At 37.3% G+C, this 12,914-nt stretch overlaps 1 protein-coding gene across 3 annotated transcripts in view; it reads right to left on the bottom strand.

Annotated features, from left to right (window-relative positions):
- LOC6046885 (fizzy-related protein homolog) overlaps window positions 1-12,914 on the bottom strand; it is a 43,572-nt gene that overhangs the window by 6,422 nt on the left and 24,236 nt on the right. The window lies entirely within an intron of this gene.

Genomic DNA, 12,914 nt, shown 5'->3' with positions numbered 1-12,914 from the left:
TTCCGGTTACGCATTTTAACTCGGCCGGGGGTGGTACATTAAGTAGGGTTTGATGTAAGTATAAGCGCCTAACCATTTATAGTGTGTCTATCAATTTTCATTAAAGCAAAAACTGTTTTATTTTAAGTTTGAATTCAAAAACTAATAGTTATTTACAGTGTATTGTTTTCTCCTGAAATCTTCCCTATTGTTGAGTCGTGTTAATCTGTTGCTATTTCTTTTGTCGCGGTGTTTTGTTACAATATTTTGGTCCTAAGCATTTTAAAAAAAGTTTATCAAAAGTACAATAGTAATATTTGTGTTAATCCTTTAATCATTCCATAAAATGAGTAAGGGCTCGAACCTCACTTGCTTAAGAAAAAGGTGAAGTTTCAAAACAATGGACAGTGAAGGAAATATACTATGTAAAGAATCAATAATAAAAGAAAGATAGTAATTTATGAAGTAGATAAAGAAATTAACAAACAAGCTTAGATTGTATTGAGGGCAATTTACAGGGAAGATGAGAAATTATTCAAATAGATAAATAAAGAAAAGGCACGTGATAAACAAAACAAAATTGACATCGCTGCCAAATTAAGACAGTTTGTTACAGCAGCATCAATTGGTAAAATAGAGTGGAAAAGCGTTGAGAAATAAGAGAATCAAATAAGTAAAATCGAAATCGAATGAAGGAATGAAGTAAACAGAAGCCGTTTTAGAAAATCAGTGAAACAAAATAAACAGAAGATTAGCTGTTAGCTGAAATGGAAAGAAGAGAAACCCCGTTGTGCGATGTTTCAGGTACATCCACAGAAGTTGACTCAACATACTGCGAATCAAAACAATACCGTCTACAGTCACAATTTACTTCCCTTTCCCACATTGTCGCGCCCCTTTCTTCTAGCCGTCTCTACTCTGACCCTCGCTGGTCAAAGGTTTACGAGTCGTTTCCACAGGCCACCAGCTAGGTTACACCTTGTCATCATGATGACTAAACCAAGCCAACGTGGAGGTAAGAAAATAGGACACTTGCAAGGAACCAGAGCCATGCTGTTTTGTCCAAACAGCACTACGGATGTAGTTGGGCTCCTTCCGGGATGTTCCTCGCCTAGGTGTGTCAACCAACGAGTATCATCAGTATCATGCACCCTTGGCCTGCCAATACTCTGAGATTTCCTTACAAAAATGATTTGTGAAAATTAATTTTTTGATCGATTTGGTGTCTTCGGCAAAGTTGTAAGTATGGATAAGGACTACACTGAAAAAAAGATACACGGTAAAAAAGAATGGTGATTTTTTATTTAACTTTTTGTCATTAAAACTTAATTTGCAAAAAAATAAACTATTTTTAATTTTTTTTCTTGATACGTTTTAGTAGGCATCAAATTTCAGAAGACTTTTCAGAAATTTCCAGAATGGGCAAAACATGTTTGACCGAGTTGTGAATTTTTGAATCAATACTGATTTAAAAAAATCGAAATATTGGTCGCAAAAAATGTCAACTTCATTTTTCTATGTAGAATCGAATTTGCAACCAAAAAGTACTTTAGTGAAACTTCGATAAAGTGCACCGTTTTCAAGTTATAGTCATTTTAGGTATTTTTGCCTATTTAGGTGTTTGCCTACTTTTGAAAAACATATTTTTGAAAAGCTCAGAAAATTCTCTATATTTAGCTTTTTTGAACTTTGTTGATACGACCCTTAGTTTGCTGAGATATTGCCATGCAAAGGTTTAAAAACTGGAAAATTCATGTTTTCTAAATCTCACCCAAACAGCCCACAATTTTCTTATGTCGATATCTCAGCAACTAATGGTCCGATTTTCAATGTTTAAATATTGCTGGATTTAGCTGGTAGCTGGATTTTCTGGCATCTTCTCACCTGGGTGATGAAAAAAGAGAATGCGTAACGTGATTTTCGAATGATCCCACTTTGTTTACATCTATAAACTAGGAGGATGTTCAAGCACAAGCATGACTTTTTTCTTACTGATATATGAGCTGTTTTATAATCAGTAGTATGTGTTTTATTTTATCTAGTTTTTGACATTTTGTGCTGGAAAATTGTGTGTTTGTGTGTTTTTTTAACGTTAGAAGAGGTTTTTCATTTTTACGGGTGACGAAGAACTGCGGCGAGTGTGACATTTTCCGATGTCGCAGTTAAATTCCCTGGCTGATGACTATCTCGCCTTCAACTTTCTTACTTTCTTCTTTTCAACTTCCGGTCCACAAAAACCACATATTTTTCATTCTTGCTAACAAAACTTTTCAATGATTGATAACAATACTTTCTACTTTTGGCGAGCAGTTAAAAATTGAGGCCATTTTGCGAACCACTATTCAGCACCCAGCTTCTCACGGTCATTGGAAACGGTCGTGGATGGACCTAGGGGTTCCCAATGGTCTCAAATGTGTTCAATATATAGAAAAATTTTGGATTAACATTTTGGTTTTGAGGGGGGGTTATATTTTTTTATACCTCTTACCCATACACATCTTTTGTAGTATGGAAGGATTATGAGCAGATATCTTTCGATAATTTTGGAGACAATCCTATCATCTTACTCAACTTCCGTGTATGCCCATCCTTGTCTCTCTTTTTCCATCCTCAACACTTATCAGGTTGCTTTAAACATTGGGTACTGGTAAATTAATTCCACACGCATGTCGCGGCCCAACAACGTATTTTTCATTCATTCACTGAGACGTGCACCGATTAAGAGAGCAAACAAACAAACCAATAATCCAAACATACAAACAATTAAACCATACACTCTCTGTCACAGCCACCCTCAGTCAATGTTCTGCAGTCACTTACAACAGTGGTCTTTGCCTTACAAAAGATTTACAAAACTTTTTAAAATCACGTAGATTGTCCGAGTTTCTTGTTGCTTTAGGTAACATATTAAACAAACGATATCCTTTGTAAAAAAGTGAATTCTGCGTAGACGTCATTTTGAAGTTGAGCAACCTAATTTCTCTCGCCTGTCTAGTAAAATGTTGATGAACATCACTTCCATAAACTATTGTATCCGTCAAGTATTGTGGAGCCATTCCTTTTGTCAGTCTAAAAATAAAAACTAAAGTATTGTATTCTACACGTTGTCTAACTGACATCCATCGTAGGCAGTCAAGCATAAAACTTCTTGGTGTTAGTCTTTCACATCCTAATATCAAACGCATCACCTTGTTCTGAAGAAGTTGCATACGTTTCTGTTGTTGTTGTGTTGCGGTAAACAAAATAGAGGCACAGTAGTCGAAATGGGGAGCAATAAGTGTGTTATAGATCATCAACTTGTTATCAAAAGAAAGGTACTTGTTCAACCTGTACATGATACCCAGTTTCCTAGCGGCTTTCCTAATCGTATAGTTGATGTGCTCATCAAAGTTCAACTTGTTGTCTAACATAACACCCAGATATTTAATCACATCAACCCTTTCGACTACTTCGCCATCTATGTAAACTGTTCCGTCAGTGTCGTCCCTCCGTTGGTTAGTTATCAGCATACACTTGGTTTTCGACACGTTCAACTTGAGCTTCTTCCTTTTTAACCAGTCAGCAAACACATTCAGCTCAGCATTCAGGATTTCACAGCATTCTTCGCGACAGCTTCCAGTGACGTAAATTACAGTATCGTCAGCAAACAGGTTCACTTCAGATCTATGTAGCGCTTTTTTGATATCGTTCATATACAATATAAACAACAACGGTCCCAAAACACTGCCCTGTGGAACACCCAGGTCAACTGCAACTTCCGGAGATAGTACACCATTAAACAAAGTAACTTGCGTTCGTTCTTCCAAGTAACTGCTAAACCATTTGAGTACATTCCCTGCTATTCCATAGCGTCGTAAAACTTCAACCAGCTTACGGCGATCGATTGTCTCAAACGCTCTCTTGAGGTCTACGAAAACAGCAAGAATCGTCCTTTTATTCTCAATAGCTTGTTTCCACTTAAGCAGCAACAGGTTCAACGCTGATTCACAGGAATGCTTTTACGAAAACCAGACTGTTCGGTCAACAAGATCTCTTCACGGTTTATGAAATCCAATAACTGTTCTTTCACGACAGTTTCCAACACTTTTTCATACAATGGCAGCATGTTTATCGGTCGATGATCTTCTGGTTTTGTCGATTTTGCAACTTTTGGAATCGGTATGACAGTAGATTTTTTCCATTCCTTCGGGAAAACACCTTGTTGTAGCGAAACATTAACAATCTCCAACAGTTTACCACCAACAATGCCCAATGAGTCTAACAGCACTTGTTTGGTGATATTTTCAGTACCAGAGCATTTTTTTAGCGACGCAACTATCTCAATCAACTTCTCCATCGTGATTGGCTGGAATGAATCAAATAGATTTTGGGAGGCAAACTTAAAACTTCTGGTAACTGAGGCGCTGGTATTGACTTGTGGATTTCCTCAACACTTTTTACAAAAAACTTATTAACCTTTCTTGCCGTCATTTCATCAGAGCAGGAACCACCTTCATCACCTTCAAAAACAATTGACGATTTCTTCATGCCTCCTGGAGTTATCAGCGACTTTAAACATTTCCACAGCCTTTTAGAGTCTCCACTACACCGGTCGATTTCTTGCCTTACAGAGCCGTTTTTTGCATTACGTAGCTCTTTGACGTAAAGGTTCCGCAGGATCTTATACCGTTGCCAGCATTCCTCACTGCTTGTCTGCTTGTACGTCTTGTATGCATCATCTCTCTGCTGTTTCAGCATCTGTAAACTTGATCCAAACCATGCGTTGCTTCTAGTCGCTCTCACAACTCGTTCTTCCGTCAATTCAGATACTGCTTTTACCAACGAGGAGCTGTAAACTTTCGCTTTTGCATCCACTGATACTTCTTGAGTTTGCAGGGTGACATCACTTCTTAACAAGGCTTGTAAACGAGATTTTGAATATTTCTTCCATGACACAAACGTCTTTTTGTTATCTGGCAAACTGACAACTAGTGCACCCGGGACGCACACACCGATTGTTTCGTGGTCACTAATTTTGAATTCCTCAACAACACTGGCATCGCACTCATCTATATTAGAAAACACCAGATCAATTATCGATCTACTTCCACCGTGGCTACGAGTATATTCTGTTATTTTTTGTTTTAATCCAGCTACATCCGTTGCATTTCTAAGCTCGAGAGAGTACGGACCTTTCCCCCAACGAATATTGAAATCTCCTGCAATTACATTCGTTTTGTCCTCCACAACCACTTCTTGCAGCCAACTTTCGAAACATTCAACGAAGTCCCTATCACTGCTGCTTGGAGAGTGGTTATATTGAATGTTTGGCCCTTTCGAAATGTTAGTCTTGATTTAAAAATTTGAAAAATATGTTTTTTGAAAAGATCAGAAAATTTCACGAATGTATCATATTTTAACATTGTAAATCAGACCATAAGTTGCTGAGATATCGACGTTAGAAAATGGTGGATTGTTTGGGTGTGACTTAGAATAAATTAATTTTCTTGTTTTTAAACCTTTCCATGGCAATATCTCAGCAATTGAGGGTCGTATCAACAAAGTCCGAATAAGCAAAATATAGATAATTTTCTCAGCTTTTCAAAAATATTTTTTTTCAAAAAACATGGGCACTACTTTTGAAAAATGAAAAAAAAAAAAAAAACTGCGACTATTTTCAAAAAAGTCACCTGAAAATGGATTTGACTTGAAAACGGTGCACTTTATCAATATTACACTTAGGTACTTTTCGATTGCAAATTTGATTTTACATCGAAAAATTAAGTTGAAACATTTTTGCGACCAATATTTCGATTAAAAAAATAAGTATTGATTCAAAAGTTCAATAATTTTTTGCACAACCTGGAAATTTCTAAAAAAATGGTATTTGATGTCCTCTAAAACATCAAAAAATAAAAAAAAGTGTTTTTTTTTTTGCAAATCAAGTTTTAGTGACAAAAAGTTAAATAAAAAACCACAATTTTTTTTACCTTGTACCATTTTTTCCAGTGTAGTCCGTATCCATACCTACAACTTTGCCGAAGACACCAAATCGATAAAAAAATTCCTTCAAAAGATACAGATTTTTGAATCTTCATACATCATTTTTGTATGGACAGCTGCCAAATGTGTATGGAAAACTATATGAACAAACTAATGATGCAAAATGGCTTCTTTGGGCATACCGAAGGCACCAAAAAAGTTTCAGTCGGATTAAAAAACACAAAAATTAAAATTGAAGAAAAAATACCGTTTTCGTAGAGAATTGTTCATTTGTATGCCCGCATCTGACCCACCGCCTATTTCGTCGGTCGTTGAGCCGACGGTCGTTTCCAACTAGGAACTGATCCTACAATATGAAACATTCGTGAAATTTTCTGATCTTTCCGAACACAATATTTTTTTGTAATCAAGACTAACATTTCAAAAGAGCGTAATATTGAATGTTTGGCCTTTTTGAAATGATAGTCGTGATTAAAAAAAAGTATTGTTTTCGGAAAGATCGGAAAATTTCACGAATGTTTCATATTTTCACATCATTGTGCATACCGAAAGCACTAAAAAAGTTTCAGCCGGATTAAAAAATACAAAAATTTAAATAAAAAAAGACCCTTTTTCGTAGATAATTGCTCAATTGCTCAGTAAAATAGTCACCGATTGTCTCGGAATTTGCCAAATAGTTTCAGCTGTCAAAATGCTTATGCGCCCATTCCAAATATGTCAAACGCACCAATTCTTACGAATCCCTTTGTTTTTTTTTTTCTCGAAAATGTAGTTTGAGGGACCACTTTTTTGGACATCTAGAGGAGCCGAAGAATAGGTTTCAGGGACTAAATAAGCTAAAATTGGGGATTTAGTCTAGTAATTGACCAATCTTTGCTTAAAAGGGAGGACCAAGGAATACGATACGAATTTTGTTAGCACAATTTTAAATATTTTTAGAGTAAATTGATGGGAAAAATCTCCATAAAACAAATGTTAAAAACTTCACACCTTCCTTGAACAAGTGCATCGCACATTCTCCATGCAACTGTGCACTGTAGCATTGCAACTTTTCACTGCAACTAACTGGTTCTTTGCCTCTATGCACGATGATGACGTTCCTTCGTCCAGTCCAGTGGGCAAAAAGGGCAACAAAACTAGTTCAAAATACCCGTTGCTTGACCAACATTTATAGCACAAAAGTTTAAAAAAAAAACCTTTCTGTCTGTCTTACTTCTCACCATCGTCAAATGAGACGAAATCATGCATTCCGGCCCACGGTAAGTGCACGGAGAAAAGTGCAATGGCCAGCAAACCGGGCAAGCGCAGAACACGCTAAAGTGCTATAAAATTTGCATTGAAGTCGGCGCGCGCAACGAGAGCTTCACATAAAAAGTGCAATAAAATTAAAGCTAAAGTATGTGCCCGAACCGACGACGGTGACAATATGGGACTGGAAAGTCTAATGAAGTCAGCGCGGACTTGTATTAAGCTACATTTAGGGTAACGGTCACACTTTACAGAACGTCTTTCGCTGCACTTCTTTTGTGGCTTAATTTGATAAATTGAAAATTCCCGATAATCAACGTAGAATAAGCAAACACTTTTCAGCGAGGGGGGAACTGCCCCGGCGGTTGAGCGACCTCTTAACTCCCGCGTAAATTTTTACGATTACGTCGTTGACAGTACGGGGGTTCAGTATGTGGCTGTTTGAGCAAAATTTGCATCTCCCAATCGAACGAAATTCACGAATTTGCTACGGTTCGTTCGCCCCCCGCATCGGAACCTCTCCAAAAATGGCCTGCGAAAGTGTGTCCGCGTGCGCGGTTCTGAACGGATTCGAGCAAATGTTGTTGGGATTTGGATGACGGAATATAGCTACAGTCGTCGAAAACGTCGTCGCCGTTGTCTAATAGAGTTTCCAAACTTCTTCTTTCTTTTAGCAGTTGAAAGTGTGCGCAAAAAGTGCTAATTAACTTCGCTTAGACAAACCGGTAATAGTTGCGAATAGCGGTATACGAGCTGGCATGTGTCAGCTCGTCAGGAAAGATTCATAGTTTTCACTTTATTCTTGGCTATGGGGAATACATTGTCCGCAGTGATGTAATTTTTGTGTGCAGAGCTTTCAGGTTACGTTTGTATTTTTGGAAACTTGATTTCGCTTTGGGTCGAAGAGTGTCAAACTATTTCATCCAATGTAATATGGGGGTAGTTTTTGCTTCTTTTAGTAAGATCGTATCTTGTAAATACATGCTAATTCCACAGGTCATTGAATTGCATCACTGTTTGTTTCAAAGAACATTAAGTGCAGTCCAAGCTTCCATACAGCACTCTATAAAGTGCAACGAATACATCTATTTATTGCTATAAAAAAACGTTACTTAATCCACCCTTAGGTGGTTGTTGCCTTCCTCACATTTAGAGGGTAATGCTATCCAAAATAGATACACAAGGGCGGACATTTCAGTGTTCTATCAAATTGATTCATTATTCATACCATCAGATTGGGTAGTTCATAATTCAGGGCACTTATGTACTTATAATTTTTGATAAACGAAACGAAACTATTGGCACTACGCCCCCCGGGGCATGGCCTTCCTCTAACGTGGGATTTCTGCTCCAGCGCCTCTGACGAGACAGGAGAAATATAATTTTTGATAGGGTTGTCAGATCTGCAATCTACTGAACTCGTTGGAAAGGTATTTTGATTACCTATCCATCGACAGGTCACATGGTAGATCCGGACAACGTTTTCATCGAAATATATGAGATCCGGTCTCTAAAAAGTTCATAAATAACACTTAAGTGCGCATAACTTTTGATAGGGTTGTTAGATCTTCAATCTTTTGAACTCGTTGGAAAGGTCTTTTAATCATCTATCTATCGACAGGTCGCATGATAGTTCCGGACAACGTTTTCATCGACATATATGAGATCCGGTCTCTAAGTTCATAAATAACACTTAAGTGCGCATAACTTTTGATAGGGTGTCAGATCTTCAAGCTTTTGAACTCGTTGGAAAGGTTTTTTGATCACCTATCCATCGACAGGTCGCATGATAGTTCCGAACAACGTTTTCATCGAAATATATGAGATCCAGTCTCTATGTTCATAAATAACACTTAAGTGCGCATAACTTTTGATAGGGTTGTCAGATCTTCAAACTTTTGAACTCGTTGGAAAGGTCTTTTGAATACCTTTCTAAAAATGTATAAATATTCTTACAAAAACCACCCTTTTTACAATCCTCCGGACTTTTGCTAGAATCGTTTTTTAAGCATAACTTTTGAAGTACTTTACTAGACTTTATAATTTTCAATAGCGACTTATGGGACCCCAAGACGGATCGAATGAGACCAATACAGTCCAAATCGGTTCAGTCAGTGCCGAGATAACGTCATGATTCGAATTCCCGGACGCTTCGAAACCCGGACACTTCAACTTGTTTTATCAATTATTTGGATATAAATTCGAATTATGAATGTCAAAACTGTGTTATTTGATGAATTCTAACATCAACTTTCATTTAAAGTTTGTCTGAACGCTGTAGTTAATGCCAAAACAATTAAATAACGAAAAATTATAAGATTATCAAAAATGCGAAACATTTCAACGGAAATATTTCATAGGCGTCCGAAGCACCGGGAAGGCAAAGCAGAAATTTATGTTTTTGATTTTCTTAAATTCTAGCCATTTTTATACAAACTATCGATTGTTTTGATGTTAACTGTTGAGACTTAAAGAATGCCATTCACTAACATTTCAGTCCAAATTTGTGCGATTCATAAGCAAAATCGAGTGTCCGGAATTCGAAGCAAAAGTGTCCGGATTTCGAATCAGCTTTTAACAGTGTCCGGGATTCGAAGCACAACAATTCATTTATGTTTTCAAATTCTGATGAAAAATGTTTAGAAAAGACATATTTTGCATGCATTCTCTTAAAATATATAAAAAATAAAATATATAATATACGGTACTAAGTGTCCGGATTTCGTATCATGACGTTAATCCAGTGCATTTTTTTTTCATCAACATCCCACCACACACACAGACATTTGCAGTGATTCTGAGTCGATAAGTATTCATGAAGGTGGGTCTAGGAGGTCAAATTAAGAATTTCGTTTTTCGAGTGATTTTATAGCCTTTCCTCAGTAAGGTGAGGAAGGCAAAAACCAGTCATCGACGACGTGGCGGCGTTCGTTGACCGTTTTCAAAACACATAATATTTGAACTTTTTGTGCCTCGATCGAACCATTCTGCAGGCGTTTGCACTTTCTCAGGTTGCAGCCGTTCACGTGGCCCCAACTCTGCAACCGTAAGCCATAACTGAATGAGTGTTTTGGCTCGATTCTTAGAATTTTAGCTGTTCTACAACCGCGTTGCTGTTTTAGGCGGAATTGTTGAGAGTGGTCAGGTTTGCAGTACTCTTTTGCTTGTTGTTCAAAGGATTAAGCTCATCTATCACGCACTAAATGACGCTTGAAATGATAATGGCTCAATGCATTTTCAGCCAAGAGTTATGAGAATGGAAACAACAAAACTGCACTTCCGACCACCGAGGCAGAACTGCAAGCAAAGGGAAACAGACTGTGCCGTACCGTCAGGCCCCCGTTATCAGTGGGACCGATTTTTGAGGCCAGTCTGGCCAGGGCGGTTTCCGCTTTTGGCGACCTGCAACATTAACTTTCATTTAGGCGGCCAGCAGCAGACGATTACGATTACAGCGCGTTTGGTTGGCCCATTTTTGGGATTGGGACTGCTGCACTTGAACGTTGCAGCAACCTTTGCTACGTAGTTAGTTGGCTGGTTGTTGTTGTTCCACGGCGGGCGGTGGCATAATTGACCGTGACCGGTGTGGTGGCCCACGCTGTGATTAATTGAAACTAAATGTATATTCGAAAGAATGAAGCACTCAAACGTGGGTACTCTGCTCGTGGTTTAGTGTGTGATAGCGCGAGTGTACTTGGTGTGAGGTGTGTTTGCTGAAATAATTTTCAGCGAGGAAAGTTCATGGCAGTTCGAGGTGAGGTTTGTTATCGTAATGCTGCTTCGCAATTGCTTGTTTAAATAACATGCTTGATTTTAATATTTTGAAATAGTTTTTACTGGAAACAGCAGAAAATTCTACTTTTTTTTTAATTGAAATGCATACCGATATTGCCAGGTAAAAAATGAGGCCTTATTAGATGGTAGTCAAAAAAAAACTATATTTTTCACCAAGTTTAAACTTTTAGAGACTGTAAAAAGCAAACAACGAAATATAATCATAAAAAATATAAGATATTTTCTCCGCACGGATGATTTTCTTTTATTAAATATTTTTAAATTTCAAAAAACAAACTGAATATTTTACGGAAATGTTACATCGCGGTGTGTTGCGTAGAACAAACGATAAAAAAAATCGGCAAGTCTGATATTTAGCCTTATGAAAAAGGGCGCTTCCCCGAGAATTTTTTTTTAGATATTTTTTTCAGTTTTATAAGTTTTTCCTTCTGAAAAGTTGCTAAAAACTAAAGAATTCATGTACATAACCATCAAATTTCTTGAAAGATTCTCTTATTAACTACTATTAACTACTTATTTGACCAATATTCAACTTCCAATAAAAAGTTTCCGAACCACACAAGATTTCTAGCTTTCTTTGTGATTACCCCAAAATCATGGCTGGAAAAAACTACAATCAAATTTTTTTTTGTACGATTTTCATGAAAATACACCGTCTAGGGGAAATACCCAATTTGAAATTTACTAAAACCAGGTGCACCAACGAGTAGAGCAACTTTTTGTGAACATTTCTGTTTCTTTTCACTTTTACTAAAAGTTATTCTACTCCTTTCACAAGCATTCGAAAAAAATATTTCCAAAATGTATTCTAATCACACGGGAACGCATTGGGCCACGCCCATTTTTCTATTTTCAGCTTAGTTCTTTTTTCTTCCAGCGCTCTTTTGGGACTGTTTAGTGCTACAATTGGATGAAATTTTAGGCGAACACTCACGAAAAAGTAGCATTTATAGCGAAGTTTCCTGGCATCACTGGCTCACTCCAACAGACGCTGCTGGTGGTGTTGGTGGCCACCCTTTGTTCTTTGTTTGCCTTCGCTTCTCGCTCGGTTTTCTTCAGCCTTCGATTGGAATGGGTCGTCAATAGTCAAACGTCAAGTGACTTGGCGCGTTTGGTTTTCTGATGGCGCTTGCCAATTATTTACATGTTTCGGGATTAATTTTCAAGTCAGTGAGTAACTAGTGTTCAAAAGATCATGTTGCCGGTAGTTGGTTCTCATCTAGCGTGTGCCACAAAAATAATGAGAAATGGTCTCGCAAAATAGATATGATCAAAAGTGCTTTAAATGTGATCTTTTTGGCCAGTAAGTGGCATACATTTGCGTGATTACTCAAGGCGGTGCTGTTACTGGTTAGTTTATAGCCTAAATAGTATTTTTGGAGCTTTAATCGAGCATCAAACATTCCATATGACGAAGATAGATGTTTGATAAGAAAAGGTATATTTCCCCTACTGTCGGATAAAAAATTCAGCATTTAAAAATGGGAAAACGAAGAGTATATCATAAAAAACTATTAATCTCTTCATATCATAAACCAAAAGGGGTACCTTTTTTAGGGAACATGTTCAGATAATGGTTCTTTGCAATGTGATTGATTCGAAATTGTTTTAACATGTATGATGTAAAGGCAATTTTTTTTTTAATCTGTTGTCCAATAAAAAAATGTTCAAAAAAAGTTGCTCTGGGACCCTCACAGAAATTTTCCGATGAACTCCGCAGATGCCGGGAAAGACCCCTTCTTTAATAGTGCCAAATATCAGACCAGACGATTTTTTTAATGTTGTCGCACAAATACACCGTGGTCTATTACTTAAAAATAAACTTTTCACGACCATATGTTTGTTGTTTAAAAAAAATCCTCTTTATTTCAAAAAGTTATTACCCCGATACCACATTTTGCACCATACTA

This window comes from Culex quinquefasciatus, chromosome 3 (assembly GCF_015732765.1).
Source record: "Culex quinquefasciatus strain JHB chromosome 3, VPISU_Cqui_1.0_pri_paternal, whole genome shotgun sequence".
Classification (NCBI taxonomy): Eukaryota; Metazoa; Arthropoda; class Insecta; order Diptera; family Culicidae; genus Culex; species Culex quinquefasciatus.
This window is presented reverse-complemented; position numbering and strand designations above follow the sequence as displayed.